This window comes from Leptosomus discolor, chromosome 1 (assembly GCF_034619465.1).
Source record: "Leptosomus discolor isolate bLepDis1 chromosome 1, bLepDis1.hap2, whole genome shotgun sequence".
Classification (NCBI taxonomy): domain Eukaryota; kingdom Metazoa; phylum Chordata; class Aves; order Leptosomiformes; family Leptosomidae; genus Leptosomus; species Leptosomus discolor.
The window spans coordinates 203163097-203185595 of record NC_141391.1 but is presented as its reverse complement, the minus strand read 5'-3'; the positions used below and the strand labels follow the sequence as shown (position 1 = coordinate 203185595).

At 35.6% G+C, this 22499-nt stretch overlaps 1 protein-coding gene across 1 annotated transcript in view; it reads right to left on the bottom strand.

Moving 5' to 3' along the window:
• COG5 (component of oligomeric golgi complex 5) overlaps window positions 1–22499 on the bottom strand; it is a 194023-nt gene that overhangs the window by 133396 nt on the left and 38128 nt on the right. The gene's annotated exons all lie outside the window — the stretch shown is intronic.

Here is a 22499-nt window from a genome sequence, read left to right as displayed (position 1 = left end):
TGCACCCACATGAGCATTCTGCTGAAAATGATCCCGTTAGCTTTCAGCCAGATCAGTCGGTTGCATCAGTGCCTCACTCCTCTGGCGACACATGCATCAGCACCTATGCAAGGAAAAAGTACCTGTGCATGGCAGAGATGCAAGAAGAAAAGAATCACAGAAGAACAATTTGTATCAATCAACCAGACATGGAAGCCAATCTTCAATCCACTGTGTGTATGAAGGTCCACATTAAAGCCATAAAATACAGAACTCTATTGGTTCGTACTGGCATCAAGTTTCCACCATCTTACTCGGCAATTACTGTATTTTCTGTACTGATTTCCATTTACTCAATAACTAATTAAGACATTCATACAACATATAAATAAGCTAATGCATAAATTAGCTGTGGCAAACCACTAAAAAATTTCAAAGCTGAAGGGCAAATTCTTTAGAGAACAGAGCTGAGCAAAGTAACAAACCTAGGAAGACAAAGTGGCAGATTACCTGGTATTGAAACAAATACCTTCAGTAAGGGTAAACTCTCTGTGAGAAAAGTAAAGGAGCTTTTAAATGGCAATTAAACAAAACCAGATTATTCAGATAATACTATCAGTCTTTTTCAAGTGTTCAATCACTGCCCTTTTCAGAAGTAGCTTAGGTGGATCCTATGTATATTCATAGGAATTTACATATCTAATTCAGCTATTTGCTCATGTTTTGGGGGAAGAGGGATTTACTACTTGGCAAAGGAGAGGAATAATGCTATGCTGTCTTACAAGCCAGTGAAGAGCAGTAGTCACTGACCCCTCAAGCACTCCCAGGCTGTGGAATAACGATGCTGTTCTCACTCTGCAGCAGGTAAGCAAAGTTCTCGGCAGGCTGTGCCCAGTCCTACACTCAGCACTGTAGCATTACTTGCCCTGTAGGTGTACAGGTTATTAAATGATCCACATGCAGAGATGTCATCAGGATTAGGCCTCATATGTAGGTCTAACTGCTCCTAAGAAACTATGGAATACGTGTATATTGATTCAAAGTGTTGATTCAGTACATTTTAGCATGCTGGTTGAAGAGCAAAAACAAAACCCAGCACTACACTCTTCCCCAGGGAGCTTTTTTTTTTTTTTTTTTTTCACATGTATAGCTTTATTTCAAATCCGGGTTTTTCCAAGCTGATGAAAGCCTTTACTCATCAGTAAAGGCTATGTTTGGTAAATGTGAATGTTACAGATAAGTATTCTGGTGAAATAATCTTCTTAAATTCTATAAAATATATTATTCAGCCAAAGAGGATTCCCTTCCCCACTCCAATTACACATAACTAACACAGGTGACTTTTTTTAACTCTGGTATTTTATTATGGGGGTGGGAGGGGAGAGAGAGACTTCTATGGAGAACAGATCAGGGGTAAACACTTCTGGCCATGAACGTGAGTAGAAAGGCAAGAGAGCATAACAAACATAGGACATAGCAGAAAGGATGATGAAAACATCAGGTAAATAGCAAGCACCGCCACCAACAAACTGAATATAAAACTTCAGAAATTACAGTACATGCCCATTATAGAACAATTTTAATGAACTTGCAAAGACAGTATTTCAGACTAATTTAACCAAGGAAAACTAAATGAAATCCCTCTGAAATAAAATAAGCTATACAGATGGAAGTCTAGTACTGTGGGTTTTACCTCTGGGAGTTGCAGCCTGCACAAGATTCTATTCTTTCATTACAAATCTGTTGTGTGGGGGGCGGAGGAGGAGTAAGTGTGTTACAAGCATAAAAAGAATAGCACAATTGTTGTTAAGAACATCTAGTTTCCTCTATGTATTTCTATCCATCACAATCCATCTTCAACTTCACATCTATTTTTCCTCGTTACCTTACCCTATACTGTGTCAGTAAAGAATATTTTAATGCTGGGGGGAAGCACTTCCATAAAGAAAAGCCCCTGAACAGGACACCACTAATTCATTAGTGATGATCATTAAACAGACTTCTTTTTAAGAGAACACAGAAAAACAAAGCAAGCTGATCAAGCTCCATCAGGAGAGAGAGGAGGACTGGCGGGAATAGCAGCTGTGCTCTAGCTCAGATTGGATTCGTGTTGGCAGAACTGTGAAATAAAGCTTGCAACATATTGTGCCTTCATCAATGCCGCTTCCCCAATAAAAGACATCCAAGGAATTCAATGCTTATGTTTTGCCTTTCATAGGCTATTTTACTTAGGAGGGTTTGTATACAACGAAATTTATAAAAGTCCAAGATGCATTTATTTAGACAAGCTGCTTCTTTGAACAGTGCCATCTAACACATACACTAATATAGCCTCATTCATCTGAGTATCTCAAAGTGCTTTATAAACACCAATTGAACAGATGCCACGAATCTGAAAAACATTACTGCCTGAAAATTTTCTGCTATCTATTTTGTTACAATAATATGTTTTATTATAAAATAGGAAAGGTCAGTGCAAGGAGAAAAGTCTAATTTAAACTATACATTTAACAGCATTTTGTATGGATCTATTTTAATAACATGTTTTTCACAGTCAATTATGAAAGAGTCAAGTTCCTCCCTTGCCAAGAAAAAACCCTAAAAATTAAATAAAAAGACCTAACAGTTTTCTTAAAAGAGAATTAAAAAAAAAAAAATTTGAATGAGACATATACTAAAACCCAAAATTCAGACAAATATGGAAGTATATGTAAGACACAAATGTAAAAAAAAAAATCTTCCTTCTTTTCAAAGCTAGGTGAAAATGAACATTTAGGATTACACTATATAGAAATTTATGCACACTTTGTACACTGGTCAAAATAAAAAATTCTTAATTTGCTTTATTTCATTAAGCCTCTTAATTTCTGGGCACAGAACACAAAAAAAGGAAGAAAAAACTAAATAAAGAAAGGACAGAGAAATGTGTAGGAAGATCTTGAAGTACATAAATAATAGTGTTTTTCTTTGTCTTTCCATGTAGAAAGTACAAAAGTAGGTCACCTGTTATGTATTAGAACATGGCAATATAAACCAATGTCTCTTTTGACTACCTTGGGAGGGGAATCTTTTTGAGTATAGGATTACATAATACATAGTGCAAGTACCTCGACCTGCTTTAAATAAGTAACACTTTGGAATTTGTGAATCTGATGAGCCAAAACTTTCACAGCTCAGACTTTCAAACCTGAAACTGGGGCTAGAAACAGAAGCTCAAGCCTGGAAACTTCAGGAGTTCAATGACTTGCTGTTTTTCTAAGCAAGAATTCAGAGAACTTCCCTAGCATGGGATCACTGAACTCGTGCCTTCTCAAGTGGGATCATTTATCCAGGGAAACTGAGCAGCATAATTATTTTCCTTCTACAGGTATGTACAACAATTCATTTTTCCATCCACCCTCTTTCTGCATCAACCTCATAACCCTGATTTCTGTGCTGCTATAGCACAGCAGACTATTACTTTATAAATAAAGCTTCAGATCAAAAAGAAGGAAGAAAAAAGTGTCATTCACTGCAATTCACAGGCAAGTGAAAGGGCTGCAGCGCAACGTTCCAATGCAGAATTGACTTTTCTTTGTGCTCTGCCTGTATCTACACAAGCTGCCAATTTATTTAATCGGGCCACGAATGAAGGGAAAAGGATTTGTCCAAGTAGAAATATAGTTATAATAAACATGAAGTAGAAACTGTAAGACATCTTTGCCTACTGAACTCCCTTTGAGACTAAAAATACACTTCTCCAGACTTAAAAATGCTCTAATTGGTTCAAAATCCAGCCTGGTATGTTCAGCCTGAGAACCAGATCACTCTACACATAACTCAATGCATAACTATTGTAACTGGAATGGAGTGTGGCATTAACAGTATGACAGAAAATTAAAATAAATAAATAAATAGATAAATAAATAAATATAAAGAAAACCCTACCATATATAGATCTGATTTATTCACAAGTTTTACACTCACCAATAACAGAACTACCTGTAATACTTAAGATGTTACTAGAAAGCCAACATTATGCTTTAGATTTTACCAGAGAGAGATGTGTTTGCTTTGGTAATACAGATAGGAACAGTATTTATTATATTCACAATGGCAGAATCATAATTTTGCCTCTTATATTACCATGCTCAACTACAAAAGCAATTTCTTGATAATAAGCATTAGCTTAAGGCAGACAGCAGTGAATTCATTCTAGTAATTATGGGTACTAGTACAAAAATTCACACTATTTTGATGTATCAAAGATCGTATCTAGATTACAAACAGAAAGGAGACCATGACTCCAACACCATTTCTTCACTCATGCTTATTTTAACATGAGTTCAAGTAATGAAAGCCTAAAAAGAACTACAGAAAATACAGATTTTTCAGATAATTTAAAACCAATGTACAACTACATAGAATGGTTTACACTCAGAGGTTTCCTTCTTCGGGTATGAATAAAGTACACCTCTGCAGGCAATGATGATGCAGGACGGTTAATATTTAATAAATAATGAAAGAGAAATTTTATGTGAGTTTCATGCACTGTTAATTTTTTCAAATAACTGTAATTGTGAAACATCCTTTGAGTAGTGGAAATCTCTTCCTGGCTGCCATTTTCTCCACAAAGGTGATGGGGTATCTTGAAGACTTGTGTATTTTATTATTAAGGGAGAATTACTTAAAACTACTTACAGGACATTCCATTAAAAATCTTGCCTTGAAACTGAAGTATTTGAGTCTATGCAAATTCTGCTTTTCACAGTAATTTTTCTTTAAAGCTATCAATATTTACACAGTGGATCATGCTCATCTTTTAAACAGTTAATGAGAGGAAAGCACCACATTCAGAGGCAATTGCTACAGTGCTTTCTCATGGTATTTAAAAGCATATTGATGCATGAAGCTTGAAAGTGAAATCATTTTCCTTACTGCCTTTCATTCATCATGCAAGGCAGCAATTTGTAAATTGCTCAAAAATGATAGAGATTACTTTTTTTAATAACTTTTAGTAGATAGCACCTGCCTACAGCTCCCATCTTTAGATCTCACAGCATTTTTGGCTACTGTTTTAAGCACTTTTATAAAGGAAAGCAGTTGAACACTGAGTTACTTGTCCAAGTAACAAGTTTACATTAAACCAAAGTTAAAACTCAAGTGCTGTGAACAGTGTTACAACAGAAGCATCATCCTTTTTCTCTTAACTAATACTGCCTTGGGATTTTGTCCAATGCTTCATCCCTTCCCAGCTGCTTAATTAAGTTTTCCCCAGATTTTTTTCCTTTGACTTATTTCTACCCATGAGTGTAACCAACTTAACTGGAGAGTTAATGAAGTCTTCCAAAGTGGGAGAGGTGAAGAAAAGATCTTTCTTACACCTTCAACTATACATATATTTATCATTTTTTTAAGAGCTGGTCTGGTTAACAAAGGAAAATCCCAAATCATGTAAGCCCCCCTTTATTTGAAATTAAAGTTTCAGATTAAAAATATAAGAGAAGTCAGGAATACTAGTCCTTCATTTGTACAAAAATCTAAATTTCAGCAGAGATTGATTCTAGTACTGTAAATAGATCCATGTCTGTCTTTCCTCCTTCCCAACCTCCACACAGATAATGATCCTTCTTCTCATATAGTTAAGCAGAAGAAATGCCAAAAGAAAAACCTTGTTAATTGGAAGCGGGGGGGCGAGAAATCGAACTCCATTGTGAAAACAAATAAAACCAGGGTCAAAATGTTCATTCAAACCATGGCTTGACTGATTTTTCCATTGCCATTGCAGCAGGCCCATCCTTGGTGAAAAGCTCATTTTGGAAAGCCTCTGAGCTGACAGTATATCATCTCAAATTCAGCATTCTTTCTTGGTACCTTTTTGGAAGTAGGATTCCTCTTTGGTGAGCACGTTACTGGATATTTTAACAAACTGCAGCAAGGAAGTGGGTTTTGCTTCTCTTCTCTGGTTCATTACATTAAGGAGAGTAATGGTACAAACTCATCGACCAGCAAGAACTGGGAAAACAAAAACGAGGAGTGCACTGACATAGCTCCCGTGCTGTCCACCTCCTGCACACTAGCCAGAAGGATTAAGAGCTTCAGCTTTTTGCCTTTCTGTAGCACCAGCTAACACAGCCCATTTTCTAATGTCTTTTGATACACTGATGGGTGTATAGCCCCTCCTTCTAGTTCAGACAAAGGCTTTGTTCACCTCAAAACTGCTCTACTGTCTTCCTCCCACATGCCACACCTCCACAGAAACTGCGTTTGGTCATCATAAGGTCTTTAAAGAAACATTTTACAGTAGGGTTCACCAATTTAAAAAGTGCTCAGCAACTACAGTTACTACAATTCCTAAAACCTGCTGAAGAATCCAAAATGATCAGAATCTACTCTGAAATACTGCAAGTAGAATTACTTGCAGACTTTTTAATTCCTTGAATGGAATAGTCTTGTCTTTGTTAATATTTGTTTGACAACAGGATACCTACCTTCTTTCTTGAGCTTGCTTTTTTAAATTTATCATGAGATTTCCCTTAATGAAATTATACTGGAGTGTTAAACGTACATACGTCACCAGAAAAGGATTTTCATGAGCACAGAAAAAGATTTATTCATTCATTCTTGGATGTTGGAAGACCAGGTTCGAGATTTCTCTGAAGCAATTAGAAGCATGAAACAAACAGTTTAATGTTTGTAATTACTTGTAATGTCAACTCTGATAGAAAAATCTGAAGGATGTATGCTAATTCCTCTTAAGTGGGCACTTAAAGAGTTGTAACAAAGCAACTGAAGCAAGACAATTCACTGTTGTCATAGAAAACCTTTGTAACTGCATATCTATTACAGTCTGCAAAGACATTAGAAAGTTCTAGTCACAATTAAAGACCAGGAGAGGAAAAAAAAAGTGTTAGACATCAATTTCTCAGTCTAGGGTTGCTAGAAAGGCCACAGCGTAAGACCAACTGATTAAATAACACCTGTTTCTACAGAAACAATTATACTGTTTCTGTTGCCAGAAAGAGTGTAATTCACACCACTTCTAGAGAGTTAAAGTCAATTTTATAACTGTTAAATACTTTTTTATATACATACACACAGATGTATACATACATACATTCATAGAAAATATAACAATGGTGTATGTATCATAGCTACAGGAGTTACAGAATAACTACTTTCTACACACTATTTGGCTGAACAAGACAGACTCTTGCTGAGCACTGCTTGTCAGTGGCAGTGATGACAGCACAGTTCTAATGCAGTTGGGCAACTACAGATGTCTTCAGGAGCAACCAGCACGCCTTGTTCCAGCTGAGTCAGCAGCCCAAATCCCCAAGTTTGGTAGAGGATCTGGAACAGTGCTGAGAGGGCCTTGGGAGGGGGACACTGCACGCATTTTGAGCAACCCTGTATTTATCAGCAAAATTGAACAGCAAAGAGTTGGGTACTGCAATTAAAACTATTTGGATACTATTTTGTCCTCCCAGAAGCAGCATAACAGAATTTCCTCATTAAAAGTTCAAATATCATTCTAATACCTAAATAAATAAATAACTGGAAGTGAAAAGTGGAAAGGCAGACAAAGAAAAGAAATATATTTTTCAGTCTGGAGGGTGAATCAGTAGCTGCCTGGCTGCTCTCTTGAGCCTCAGTCAAAGAACAGGTTGGACCAATCTGCGACCTGTTCACAGTGTCAGGCTGCTTTGATACCTAACAAACACTTGCTAGATAACAGTAATCAATAGAGATTAGAAGCTATATATTAACCTGTGAATGTCTAATATTTGTCAAAAGAGAAACCAGCATCTTGCATTACTTTGCAGGTGCTAGAATTACTTAAAAATAATAAATAAAAGCCCAAGCTATAAAATTCAGCTAAATTCACATTTATTTCTAACTGGTACTATTATTCCACTGTGTCAGTAACCAATAATGATATCCCAGAGTAGAATATTACTGCCAATTTTACAAGCAAGCAATAAAAATAGTTTTTGCCAGAATTAAAACTGCATTTCTTTCCATTTATTTATTCATTCAACGGATGCATTAGCCAAGACTCTGTACAAGAACAGAATATTAAATTGTATCAGCTGGATGTGTTTCTAAAAAGAATCTAAAAAATTAAAAAGATTAGTGATTTGGTGAATTCATTTCTTCAGCATCTATGACCAGCAGCTCTCAGCGATCTTAAAACATACTTTGAAAATATAGATGATTTCAGGCAAGCACAGAGAGAGAAAATAAACTTTGCATCATAATCACAGATTTAAACAAAGATTTAAAATTACAGATTAGCAATTTTATGTGGACTCTCTACAGTCCACAGTTCTCTCTGCAGCTGCTGGTCTATGGAATTTTTGGGATCAATCCCATTTTCATTCTCATTTCTTTGTGTTGTGGATGTGCAAACCTACTTAAGGCAATTTTGTGCCCAGCTGATCACAGGATGATATCCAGCAAATTGCCATACATGCCAGTCATACCCAAAGGATCTATATTGTGGTACTAAAGTGAAGAAATATTGATATTGCTGAAGATTTTTTTTAAAAAATCTCAAAAACTTAAAGCAAGGTTTACAAGTCAAGCTCCTAGCAGTTTCCTACAAAAGCAACCATGCAACTCAACATTCAACGTTCTCTGTCCACTTATAGCAAAAGATCATTAAGAAAATGAGGAAAGCCTATATAAATAATTCCGAAGAGCAGCTCAGTCACCCTTGTAGCAATTCTCACAACTTCCCTGTCCTTGAATCTGACTCCTTTAGTTCTCATCAAAAATTCATCCTACCAGCTCCATGCCTGGCTCATCCTAAATAGACATATCTTTTCTTCTTCTTTCTGCCACATCACACACACACCTAAAATACATGTTATATTGGGAAGGACAAGAGAAGGAGAAATGCCCCACAATACAAAACACCTGATACATAAATTAGAAGTTTTTCCAGTATGGCACAACCCAAAGTACTGCACATGAAAGCACTATATCCAGTTTGTTCTATTCATAATATTGATTTGTTTATCTGTTAGGTCCTATGTGATTATAGCTTTTGTTTAGGAAGTATCTTTACACTTAATTTAACTTGAAGCAACAGCTCCTAGATGTCAAAATACAGGTGAAATATTCTCCAAATGTGGTTCCATATTTTTGTCATGTGTTTAGTAATCTTCTATGCATGCTGCAAGGCCTATTTCCTTAAAGATGTGTGGGGTTTTTGTTTAATTTTGAAAAGCTGGATGATGAAGTAAAGAGTTCTATAATGTTTCATCAATACATTTTTTTAAATCTCATTAATTATTTGCATGTTTTGGGGGTTTGTTTTGCTCCCCCCCTCCAATGCAGTTGAGGGCTTAAAGCAATTTAGAGAGAAGTAAGGTTAGTCCAAGAAATAATTTATATCCTGACTTTGCCAATACATTACTTTACTTTAGGAAAAAAAAAATTAATGTCCTGAGAGAAAGATTTAAATACATGAACTATTTTTCCACTCAAGCCTCAATTTGCTCATTATTACTCCAAAGCATTGCCTTGGCTTAACTTTCTTTGTCAAGTCTAGTTGGACATAAAAACCCTGCACTTACAGACCTGCAAAGAGAATAAAAATGGAAAATTTATATAATCCCTGCATTTTTCAAAAAGAAATTGGTCTTGTATTAAACTGGACAGATTCATGAAATACAGACAGGATTTCCAGATCTGCCCTAGGTTTCTAGCATGTAGCCAAACCATTTTTCAACAGAACCGAATGATGTGAAGAGAAACTATGAAGCAGATACAGGATGCTCAGATATTGTGGTCATGGACATCTCACAAGCAGCTGAAATTCTTAGTTATAGTGTTAATCCACACTAACTGTCCATACAAATTTGCTCTTGATTAAGAGTACAGAATACAAACTAAAATTTATGTGACTAATATCAACCTTTATTGCCCCAAAGTACACTGTAATAGCTGCATTGCCTACAGACTTCAAGGTTATCAAGAAAGGCTTTTAGACTTTCAAAAACCGTATTAAGTATTTGTTCTTATGACATCCTGTAATATTTATCAAGGTATGCATTTAACTGACAATTCAGAGAGCCATACAGTCCTTGCATACAGATATATGTAACAACACTGGAAAATTCTTGTTGAAGTATTCTTGCCTAGACAAAAGTACATATTGATTACTGCGATAATGCCGTCCTGAAGATTTTGGAGTGGGAGTGTTAAACAGGGTATTACCAAGAACCCAATAAACAGATAGACATCTAGAATTTTTTGATGGTGGTGAATAAAATAAGTTTCTGAAGAATATATGAAAAATTTGCATGGGAAAAAAAAAGTTACCCTGGGGGGAACAGGAAGGGCTGGCTGAGTTTTTCTTTCTCCCTCAAGAACAAAACAGCAGAAAAGGTATTACAACATAAAACAACAAGAAAAACATTTCCAACCTAACCACCAGCTTAAAATAGTAACCACTTTCAAAGGGCAAGGTCTCCTTCCCTTCCATCCTTTCCTCACATTAAAACTGATTTGCCTGATTAATAAAAGAAATAATGTTCTCCTCCATATTCAGCTGTCCCTCAGGGGTAGTCATTTCTCCTAGGCACCATATCTACTGTGGAAAGAATGAGGACTGGAAAAGACCTCTACTTGTATCAGAACTGCAATTTCTCTTCCAGAAAGATAGCATGGTAACGAGCAGAGTCAGTATGTAATAACTCACATGGTTTTCCTCCTGATAGGTTGTAGCAGTTGCTATATTCTGTCTTTCACATTTCCTCCAGGAGCTCCTAACCATAGGTATCAATTTGAAGATCTGCTAGCCTATCTAGTAATATTGAAACTTTTCACTTTGAAAGGTACTGGAAATAACGCAAGTAACATTTTTCCTCTTTCCCACTACAACTACACTTTATAGCTCCTATCACTGCAACTCATTCTACCAATATGTTTTAATTTATTAAATAGATCACTAGAGAATGCTGCTGAAGAATTTGAAAAGTTTTTTCTCCATAAACATGCATTTGTTCATCATCCATTTGTGTAACAAAAATGTCTCCACCAACCACTTTCAATTTCTCAAGATTTTAGTAGTAAAATAAAACCTAGGCTTCAATCCTACTGACTGCAAAGCCACTTGCAGGCATCAACCATATACAAAACAAAACAGTATTCCCTTCCTCAGACATACCACTGATACTATTGCTCTCAGCCTTCCCCCCCAAAAAAGTAAATGAAAGCATTTTCCATCCAAACTCTGGTTTGCTTCAGTACTACAATAAGCGATTTCAAGTACAACAATTATGCAGTGAGGTTAAAAATACTTTAGGAGATGGAAAAAAAATTAAACTATGGTTTAGGCAAAAAAATCTTTGATATCTGAAAGCTTCATAGATAAAATTAGTTCTTCATATGCATACAAATGCATGCATTTTAAACACAGTTTAGGTGTTTATTTCAGACTCTACAGCTACAACATGTATGTTTAAAAAAACCCACAGAAAATATCAAGAGAATCATATTTCTATTTTACTTACCCTCTTAAGAAAGTGAGAGATATTTTTCAACAATCAATAAAAAAAAATAAAACTATATTACAGATACAAACTACTTTTAAACTTCTCTCACATGTCTTTTTATGGCACTACATAAACGGGTTTTCTATCAGTTTCCTTGAACAACCTTGTAAAAATAATAGCTCAAGAACTAAGGCAGCAAAGAGGCGAAGACAGAGTACTTTATCATTAAAAAAAAAAAAACAGACAAGAAAACACACAGAACTGCATACCATTTCTCAGATTCTGAGAACTTAATGTGAGGAATACCACCACCACCAGACTGATGTGAACGACTTCCTATATTTGAACTGAATACAGGGGCCTGACAGCTGGCTTTAACTACTTACAGCAACGTCATTCACAACTTGGGAGGGAGTCTAACTACTGTCCATAGGTTTTATTTTGTTGTCTGAAGAAGGCAAGGTATGCTCCTGTCACTGCAGTTATACAGAAACATGCAGAGTTACTGCGTGAGGTCACCAAATTTTGATCTTAAAGGCAGTAAGGCTACTGGATCCTTTTCATGCGCTTTTTGTAGTGCTTCCAAACCAAACCAGCCACGGGGCTAACAGGGTGAGACTGCAATGTAGACATTCACCCTGGTGGTGACCCTTACACTGTGGGTGATCTTAGCAAAATTAAAAGGATATAGTTTATCTCAAGATATATATTCGTGTTGTGTTCACCCTTTACTCACAGGGCAATTAAGATCATAAGACTTCCATCTCATTTCAACTAGAAGAATGTTTGCTACTAGATGCCCCATGTGAACACTGTGTCCTAATTCACAGAAAATCGTATTGCCTTCCTGTTTTTAAAAATTAGTAGAAACAAAGTCCATTCAAAATCTCTGTCAAATAAACAACTTGAGAGAAAATCTTTCTGTTTTCTTGGTTTGCTTTAAATTGTTTTAGCAATTCCACTTAAAGGATATTACAGCAGGAAGGCGTGTGACAAAACTCCTGCATCAGGGTGTTGCAGCGGGGTAGTTAGTGCTGCTCCTGCTGCTGCCCATCCCGCATATTTTGCCAGGCATGGCTTCCACAGCGTCAGGCATATCTGGAGGAGAATCGTGAACCAGATCCTGAAGTTTAAACCCTGCATGTTAAGTTCAGCTACCTCTGAATCTAACTCACAAGAAGCCAGGCAGAAAGCTTAGTGAAATGTTTCTACTGATGCTATTCTGCCATGCACTTAGCACAGCACCATCACAAGCTGGGATTTGGAGACTGTAGGCAGCACAGCAACTCAAGGCAGCAGGGAATAATACTGAAAACTTTTTCCAACATACAGAATGCTTTGAAGACAGCAAGGAGAGCAACCACCTTGACTTTAAACCACAAAGCAGTATTTCCTCATTCTACAGCCACACATGTCAGCGCTCCAGCTTCAGCACTCTTCAGCTATTGTGCTAAACTACTTTCCAACTTGCAGAATCAACATTCTTTCAGGCACACTTTCACAATCTTAAACAATGCTGACGTGGAAGTCAGCCACTCCACACAATGCGAGCGCGTGGCTTTTTGTATGTTTGAAGCAACACAAAAGATCTGATGTCAGAACTCCAAAAGCCTTTCCATAATAATGAAAACGCTCACTAAAATTGCCAACTTAGAACTAAGAATATTTTATAAAAGCAGAAATATCTCAAATTCTCAGAGTACTCAAAGTATAATTTTAATTAAAGAAAAACTAAATTCACAGCAATACTGAAATTTTTAAAGACAAATGAAAAATTTATCTTGAAATTTACAGTGACTATTTAAAATTTTGCTAATTAACTACTACAAGATACAGCACCATTCACTGGGAAGTTTATACTAGAGGACAAACCACCTCCATGGAGAAAAGCTGGAGTCAGACTGATGTTATTCAAATTACTATTAAATTTACCAGCCATACTTCCCTCCTGATAATAATTGATATTCTCTTTTTTTCCCTTCATTAAATGCTTAAATAATTGTGCTACAATGCACCAGGACCATGATTTAGCTACAACACTAAACCAATTTACTGTTATGATATGAAAAGGATGCCTTTTCCATATATGAGTGATAACCAGGACTGGCTCTGTAATTCTTCTTTGGTATCACCTCAACATGCAAAACTGAAACAAGATACAGTTTCAGTATTAATTGCTAAAGGGCATTCTGTAACTTACACATTTCCTCCATGCTTACAGGAATGACCACTGCTAAAAAGGTAACAGTTGAACCAACATGGAATACTCCTGATCAAATAACCTATGCCTAACAATTACACAAACACAGATTAATCTCCTAAGGCATTCTTATTTTGTAGCATAAGTAGGTAATTTTTCTGAACTCAAGCCGCTATGCTAACGTTAACTCTGCATCTTGAAAATTAATATATATTCATAGTATATTAAAAACTACATAAAAATATAAAATATATATATTTTATATGTGGTTTATATATTATATACTTTATAACTATTTTAAAATACTTGTCTTGTGTTGCTTCCAGAGGTGTACATCTTTGCAAACCGAAGAGGAAGCACAATGAAATTATATACAATTAAGCTGGAAAATCCAAATTTTTTTAAATCTATGGATGTAATTCTAAAATGGAGAAACTGAGATCAACAATGTCCCATGTGTAGGACTGTTTTCTGGCAAGGGAAAAATGGCAGTTAGAAATGCAAAAAAAAACCCAAAACCCAACCTAAATAAGTCATTATAAAAATAACAAAACAAAGAAAGTTGTATGGCAATCAACAATCACGGAGAAAAGAAAACAAATATTACGGATAGGACACTGAATGGAAAAATAATTTTGTGCATGTCAGTCTTTACTACAGAAAAAGACAAACAGCCTTAGAACTGTTCTTGATAGTTTAAAGAAATGAGAATAAAGTACTTGTGTTAAAACAAAGAATAGACTGCTTACCATCAGAGTCAGAATGGTACTTATGTACAAATTCTAGCAGAATTTTTGTCATCTATTGAGCCTATCACTCTTAAACAATAATAAACCTTTTACAACTAGAACTTGTGTACTAGGACTCAGATTTACACCTTTTCAACAAAAAAGCATGCTGCAGCATGATCCAGGCCAGCAAGCCATAATTTCAGTATCAGGTAAAACAGAACACCTTAACAAACCCAGCACAACAAGGGCACGTCAGTACAACTCCTGAACCCACACTGCTATTATCCACTGTTTATTTTTCCTTGGTACTATAAAAGTTACTGGACTTTCAACAACATTTTAATAAAGGTCTTTGCACCAGGCTGTTGAGAAAACTAAGATGCAACAAGGTAAGAAACATAATTTAGATATGGATGTGCTAGAACAGATACAAACAATAAACTATCCAGAAGAGATATGCCAGAATTGGGCACCACACTGCTCACTGTACATAAGAGCAAGGTACAGGAGGATCTATTCAGACGGAGTTGTGCAGGTGCATCATGTAAATAATGCTGAAGAACAATCCCAGGGCAAGATGTCCAAAATCACCCAATATTAATTTTCCAAAGCAACTTAAGCTCTAAAGAGATTATGTGTCACTGAAAAATTTGTAGGAGTTAGGAGCGCAAGTCTCTTGCAAACATGAGAACAAATGACATTTTTAGACCCAAAGGCAGTAAAATTTTAAATACCTACTAAATCAGCATCAAGATTCAAACTAGGAAACAAGACATGCAGCCCAAAGAAAGAAACAGAAAGCGTTGCTGAAGCATTCAGGGAAGATAATCACAGAAACTGAGAAAAGAATAATGCAGAGAACAAGAAAAGCAAGCAGCCGCAGTTTCCCAACTGTGCCAATAAAGATCTTAATGAATGTGTCTATTCCATGACACCTGGATGTTAAGACAGTCTGTGATAGGTTTATGCAAAGTTATACCCTAAAGCACATTAAAAGAATGCTAAAGCTCCAAAATCAAGGACTCTGATAGAAAACATCAGAATTGAGTACTTCGTTTGGCCCTGATAGATCTTGTAAGCCAAAGGAGTCTTTGTAACAAAGTAAGCTTCTTTAAAAAGCTGCAGTGCAAGAAGCTGCATTCGGGGTGATTTTATCAACTCATCAGCAGAGTTTAGACTTCCAGATCTACAAATGACCTACCACCATTTCAGAATGCAGTAACAGTCAACGCTAGGACATAACATCCTGTGTGTAGAAAGTAAGACAGTAGATAAAAGACGGAAAAAAGACCAAGAAATACGCTGCAACTTCCAAATTTTTTTACTTCCTGCTCTCAGCAAAACAGAAAAACTTAGAATACTCTAACAGTCATTTATGACTCCCGAATTCAATTTAAAAGTACTACAGGGGTGTATGCTACAGCAACTGCAGTTATTTTTACCCCTGTGCACCCAGCATCTCTTTACATGCACATGACTCTTTCCTTCTCCACTCTGCTTCAAGCTCCTGCCTCTCTACATTTATTTTCTCCCCACATCAGACCCAGCAGCCTCAACCCTTCACAGCTCTACTCTCTGTCATATTCTGTGTCTCCCTCTGCCCTTGTGTTGCCATTCTCAGTCCTAAGACCTTTCATTACCAATCTCCTGCTTTAAGACTCCTGCTGTTCCCTGATATTTTTACCCTCTCATTATCCTTCCACCCCACTTTTCACTTCCCTAAACCCCAAAATACCAGTCAAATTCTTTCTCTTCCATTCTGTACTGATACAGAAACAGGTATAAGAACAGCACATTTTTCAGTCTATGCTGGGTGTCTGCACATGGCTCTTTTTGCCCACTCTTCCCTATCTACCCTTTGAGGATGATGTCATCTGTTCACACCATCTTAACTAGCATCTGCATAGCAATGGCTTGTAAGCATGTCTATCCATCCACCTACTCCTGATTGCCTCCATATGGTACTGCTGCTTCTCCTGATTTTCTCTCCAGAAAACTTAAGCTTGATACGTTCACGACTCAGCTCCTTATCATTCCTCTCAAACACTTTTTGCAGATAAAACTTGCCATTATCACCTCCTGTAATATAGGAAGGCTTTCGTGACCGCTTTGCCTGTGTTTGAACCACACAGCCATGCTATATCCAAAATCCCATTACAATCTTCCTCTTTTTCTTTCTACCAGTACAGCTCACCCAATATCTCCATCTTTGTCCAGGCACACACTGAAGAATTAGAATGGAGATGGAGATTCATCTGTTCAAATTTAGACAGGCTTCCCTACTTATCCTAAGTCATACTGAAAGTGAAGCAAGTAAATCTCTTTAATATATTAGTATTTATGCTTTCATTTCAGGAATCCTCTTTATCACGTCACCCTTAAGAGCTATGCTTGTATTGCTGGTTTCAGGCTCTTGAGAGTGAGACGATACAGAGACAGCTCAAAGAGCTCAATCAGTTGCTACTCAGCATAGCCAGCTGGTACCTACTGATCTTTGTTCAAAGTTTCTGCAATCTTTATTTACGTATTTTCTGAATATTAAAGAGTACAGAACAGAAAGTATACTAGATGGATATGTAGCCATTTTAAAAAATAAATAAAGTATGCTGTTACCTAAATAATGTATTTCATAGGTCGCTGAGAGAAAAAGTAAAGAGAAGAAATGTAGACATCTGAGTTATACAATTGCACTTTATAATTGCATTAACAACTCAAAAACATAGGATCCCATCAAAATTTTACAAAGACTGTCATCTTAATACAGCTGCTTATGTAAGAATCATGCTTTAACACTTAGTATTTTATCAAATTTTAAAACTAAAATATTATTAAAAATCTTTAAAATCAAGGTAAAAAAAAAACTGAACTGAAAAAGCCCCACACCCCACACTTATATACAACTAAAAACTACCAGCAGAACATTTTATACTCAGATATTCTTAAATTACTTGCTTCAAGCAAACCGATTTTTAAAAAATATTATTTTGGGTTGCATACTGAATTTATTTCCAAGGTTTATTTTAGCATTAGTACTAATTAAAACAGGTACTTGCTACACTTCTCCTACTTCTCATTATGTGGTCGTGAGCGCTGTTTACACTGACAGAACAGATTCAGAAATAAGTTACAAAACGAAAAAGTGAAAATGAAGACACTCGCTGCCCTCTGCAAAGTGAAGGTCAAGAACATCATGCAAGATACCCTTACAAAAACCTGTGAAGTCTCTAGCAAAATTCACGTGAAACGTACAAGATTTTTTTTTTAGAAGTTAACATTTCAACAAAATTAACAACCTACACTACTATACATACACTGTACATGGTGACGGATGATAAAAAGAATTCTTTTCTGATTCATGAAATAAACCGAATTATCAACCCATTTTAAGGGTATGAATAATCTCCATGAATCCTAACAGAAATTTTCCTAATATACATGCAGGTACCAACTTGTCCTGAATACAATTTATTCAAGACAACACCTAAATGTCCACTTGCATATAAACATGCCAGGTGAAATTCAGCATGATTCAAACAGGCAGTTTTATTTCAGAGATGTTCTTAGGACAAAAAAAAAAAACACAAATGGAAAGTAGGCAAATTCAAATATAGATTGTTGGAAGCTTTTTAAGTAATAAACGTTTAATCCCTTTTTTTTTTTCAGTGTCATGTGGTTTCCAGCATACACAAAGTAAAGACTGAAAAGGTAAAAATAAAACTGGCATACCCTTAATATATTCCAGAATTCATAAATCATTTGTAAATTTAGTCCTTTTACAAAAGAATCCTTATATAAATCGGGGGGAGGGAGGGCATCAATCCCATATATGAAGCACAGTTTAAGCCCAACATCACTGACCAATCAAAATTAGTGAATGCACTGCATCTCTCTGCAGTGAGGAGAAGCGACAAGGTAGGCTGTCATTCTGCAAAAGCTGCCCATCGCAAGCTTTCCTCTCAGAAGCACCGCTTTTCTTTTTTAGAAAGCTTGAATCTCAGTGGTGTCTCTGGAGACAAGAAGCCTTCAGTATGTTAAATTACTTTCATTATGTATTTTCAGATGCTTATTGATTCTACAGTAGGAAGAGTGGGAGACTGCAGCAGCCTGTAAACCAGAACTAAAGCAGTTGTATACATTAGCAGTATGCTGAAACAATGGCACAGTACAGGCACAAATTTTCATTAAGGTCATTTTTTGAAGATATGCTTATTACCCTCTTTCCCTTCTACTCTGCTAACAAGTGAACAAAATGAATCCCTCCAACCTGGAACTGCTTCACCTGCATCGAGAATTTATCAAATCTTTAGTGGAGGTAAGATCTGTTCCTTATTATGGTATGCAGAATAAGCAACATTTAACAACAAAAAAAAAAAAAAAGGAGAAAAAAAGGGATGAGATCAGATTCAACTTACATTAAAAGCTCGTATCTTGTTATATTTGAGACCAGGAAATATTCAAATGTTTTTTCCTCCCTCCCCATTAAAAACACAATGGTAGAAAAATGTTATTTGTATGAAAGTCTTGTAGAATATTAAGAACCTGTTTTATTCATGCAACCTAAAGACAGTACAGTTTAAGCTACTACAGTATTGGGGAAAAAACCACATAATGCAACTGGAAATATTTTTTTCCTCCCTCAGCAGTATTTCCAAATATTGGCAGTTAAATATGTTACAGATTTATTCAGTTACTCTTTGAAGGATCAGATAGTCTTTAATTAGTGTGTACTTATTGCTTTATGAGGGCTGGCTAATATGACTGATCTCTGGTTGCTCAAGAAATTCCCCTTTTTTGTTGGGGTTTTTTTTAAACTTGTTTCTTTCATCACACTGTACATTCAAGCTGTTTATTAAAAACATGTATTTGCCACACATTTATTTCAAGAAAGGAAATTATAACAGTGTGCAAATTAAACAAAACCGTATTTCCTATAAAGCTCATTGACTCTGCTCAATTTCTTATTAGAAGAGAGTTGTACGTATAAACTACCTGCTCACAGAGCTATAAAACTACATTTTCTAGCTCTAGTCACAGACACTCTACATCCAACAGTCATTGCTTCTAGTCAGGTTTTTTTGTAACCTGCACTATTTGGAGAACAGGAAACTTGTCCAAAAAACTCAATTCATGTAAATTGACAGAATGACAACATGATTTTACTAGCAAATAGTGAACACACTAACTGATTTTCTATGTAATCTATAAGATCCAATTTTAGAGATCTTTTATTCATTAAATAAGTGATATTAGAAAATATATTCTTGCATTACTTTATTTTGAAATTACAAGCCCTACTTTTAACCTTTTTTTTCCTCCCCTTCACAAGGGCATGCAGCAACTAATTCAGTTTTACAACTGACAATATGAAGAATGCAGTTGACCGGGTATCTTTCTAGCTGTATGACCTACAAGCAGCAGGATGCATCACTAAAATGTATTCTTAAGACATAAAGGAATTAGAAACAAAACATGGAACACACTTGTATTACCATTTATGTGCATGACACTTCAACAATATACATGGAAGACTAATACATCTGCTCAGACTTTCATTAAAAGAAGAGTGCAATGATTGATTTTTAAAATGGTGAGCATTTCTTAAAGAGGGATTTATAATTTAAAACCAGAATTGTGGAAACTACTGATGCATGAAGAAACAATGAAACATGAATTCCCAAAAGGAGAATATGCATACTTCACCAGCAAGCTGAATAAGGGTTTAACCAAGCCTTTTCTATACTACACATTAAATAACTTATTTGTCATAATGACTAATGGATATTTTTCCTCTCAATTTTATGGTCTGTTATGTATTCTCCTTAAACGAAAATAAACCAAATTAGGTAACTCATGGTGACTCTCAAAGCACATGAACTGGATTTTATGATGTATAGCAACTTCTTTGACTAAGCCATCACTCAAAAGTAATGAGCAGGAATATTACAGAAAGAAATACGCAACCATAAACTAAAGGATGTCTACATATACTCTGAACACAGAGATCAGAAATTGTTTTTTTTTTAAACCTGGAAAATAAAAACAGACTGCTACAAAATGCAACAGGGGAAAGAAATTAACATCACTTAAAAGAAGGTTTATTGTTATTGCTGGCTTGAAACTCAGAACAGACACGCAGAATATGCACTGGTCTGTAGAAGTATCTCACGCAATTAAGAAGTCCCCATGTTTAATCAGAATTTTTTGCTGCTGAAGTGCTGGAACAAAAAAAAGAAAAAAAAAACCTGCAAGGAATGAAATAAGAGCCCAGCTACCACTTGGTTTCCAGGTTACAGTGCATATCAAATATCTGTCAGTGACACCATGTATCAATTTATGACACGCTGCTGCAATGATCTGAAAGGCCCTTGAGGCACAGAGAACAGGTAGGTCAGCAGTTGCATGCACCCCCACCTCTGCTCAGCATTTGCAAGGGAACGGGCACTGTCCAGAAAGGCAATGCACCGGGTAAATTAGCTCCCTGCCTTGATATTTCTGCTTTTATTTAACTGAAATCAAATCAATGCAACCAGGACGTGATGTTTAATCTATTCGTAAGACTTAGCACATCTGAAGTTTTCTGTTTTCACAAAATTTCAGTTGGCATAGAGTTAAGATTGTCACTTGTTTTAGCAGGCTTTTGATTTCCTCCCTGCTTTTGCTAATAGGAAAGAACTCCATTTATCCAGTAATGCATTTGGAATGGTTTCTTGAAAGCCATTCACAGCCAGGGCAGTGTACATAGAGGAAATAATATTCCTGAGGGTTAATATAAACGTAACAGAGGTTACCCACATTAGAAATTTAACAAAGCTTTTGAAATATTTCTTGTTTCATTTCACACCTGAGACAAATACATTCTAATTTACATCTTTTGTATTTAAGAGGCACATGTGAAATAACTGTTGAAGCATACCAAGAATTTTCATTGTACAATATGCAATTAATAGTACTGTGCAATTGAGGCTTTTCAGAACTGCAGATGAAATCCATTTGCACATTGTATCCCAAGTATGCTTAATTCATACTTTCATTAATAAAGAGCTCATTTTTGTTCACCTTAGTGCTATCCATTTTTAATGTATTCAGAATGGAACAAAGGTCTGCATTTAAATTTATTTTCATGCCATGTCCTCTCTTAAATGTAAAGCTACCTAAAAAAAAAAAATACCAACCCCCAAGTATCATAACAAGAAATTGAATAACCTCTCTCTTATTTATTCATTTCATTACAAGCTCAAGAGCTAGCTGACAATATAAATAATACAAATGCCAGGTATTACATGCAGATGCTACATTTACAACCTATCGGCACGTGTAAAACAAAGCAGATAAGCCATAAAATAAAAAATATCCTAGAGGTAATAAATGCTACTTTTTTTGAACCTCACATGTTCCTAAGACAAACATGCTATGTATATAAATCTGTTGGATTTAATTGGAGTTCGTATTTAAAAAACAAAACAAAACAAAAAACCACAAAAAACCCACAAAAAACTGAAAGAGACAATTTTCTTTTAATGTATTATTTTCTAAAACTATACCCTCAAATCTATTCTGGAGTAAAATTAAATACTCTTCCATTTCATGTAGGCACTGATTTCTTGAAGAAACTGAATATTCAAATCAGAAAAAGGAAATGTAGTATTTTTATCACAAATTCCGTTCCCCCAAACCCACATAAGTTTTGCATTTGAAATTATACATATTTATATAAAATTGTTGTAGTGGTTTCATACATGTAGACACAAACAAGATAAAAGTGAACAGAAGTCTTCAAGCTCTGTAAAAGTTTGATGAATTACAGAACTTCAAGTTTCAGCCCACAATAATATTGCAACCTCTGCATAAGAAAGAAGCTGCTAAATTGCCATAAATAATTTAAATGTTCTTTTTATGATACATAAGCAACAGTGCTCCATGTTCCTATCACTTTTTTTTTCCACAAGAGCCTTTTTTAAATGATCTGGAGGACTAATTTGTTAATACTTAACAACATTCTTTTAAAATGACCCTCAATGCAATACAAAGGCAATGCACAAGTATAGTTTATTCAACAAATGGGCCCTTTGTAAAAACTACATCACTATAAATAAAGCCTTGTTT